The following is a 961-nucleotide window of genomic DNA, read 5'->3' as shown; positions in this document are numbered from 1 at the left end:
TTGCTCCCTTGTCCATCCCACTCTGGATTCTCTGGATTCCTCCACCATCATACTATACCTCCCATAGTCGGGAACTGCTCCACATGGCTAAGCAGAAATAGGTGTGGGAGTGGGTTGGCTCAGAGAATACTGAGAGGTATAGGCCCTCTCAGTAACACTGTGGCTCAACCATTTTTTTTGTTGTTGTTGTTGTTTTGTTTTGGTGGTGCTGGGGATTGAACCCAGGACCTTGTGCATGTTAGGCAAGCACTCAACCAACTGAGCTATATCCCCAGCCCCAACTGTTCTTGATGTGGCCCATGGGTCTAAGGTGCCAGGAACCCAAGGAGTGGGGTTTGAGGATACCACTTTGGTGTAGTCTACTTCAAAAATGCCAGGTCGCACTTTTATTGAGATTTTTAAATATCATCCAGGGGGAATGTGGCTTTTGAATTTTCTTTTGGGTGTCTATCTCTTAAGTTAGCAGAAGTTATCCTATCTTAATACAATAGAGTAAGTTGCTTTCATCTTAGTATATGTACCAGGGTATTTTTTATATAGCATGGGAATTGTCTATTTCTTAAAAGTTTGAAAGGATCAAAGAATACATTTATTTGACTTGGAACATTTTTTGATGATTCTTAGACTTCAAACATTTCTTCTGTCATTATTATTCATTGAAACTCAAGGTTTTACAATTTCTTTGCCAACTATTATAATTTATATTTTAAATATTTCAGTTCATACAGATAATAAAGTTTATTAGTGCAGAATTGGTACAAAATCTGTCCTAGCTTGCTGAAGTATTTGGGAATGATCCATTCATTAACAGGCCAGGTGTCAGTGGATATTCATTTCTAGTGATACAAGTTGGCATATGGAATCCTCTGGATCAGGACCTCATCATCAAAGATAGCTGACATCTCTCTCAGCAAAGGAAACTATCAGTAATGTGAAGAAAGAGCCTACAGAGTGGGAGAAA

At 39.0% G+C, this 961-nt stretch overlaps 1 non-coding gene across 1 annotated transcript; it reads right to left on the bottom strand.

Annotated features, from left to right (window-relative positions):
• Window positions 1–200: 200 nt before the first annotated feature.
• Trnav-aac (transfer RNA valine (anticodon AAC)) lies at window positions 201–273 on the bottom strand. The gene has a single exon. It is a non-coding gene; the product is annotated as a tRNA-Val (tRNA).
• Between the last annotated feature and the right edge of the window lie 688 nt (window positions 274–961).

This window comes from Sciurus carolinensis, chromosome 13, assembly GCF_902686445.1.
Source record: "Sciurus carolinensis chromosome 13, mSciCar1.2, whole genome shotgun sequence".
In the NCBI taxonomy this organism is placed as follows: Eukaryota; Metazoa; Chordata; class Mammalia; order Rodentia; family Sciuridae; genus Sciurus; species Sciurus carolinensis.
The sequence above is the reverse complement of the archived record's forward strand: the minus strand, read 5'-3'. Positions and strand labels throughout refer to the sequence as shown.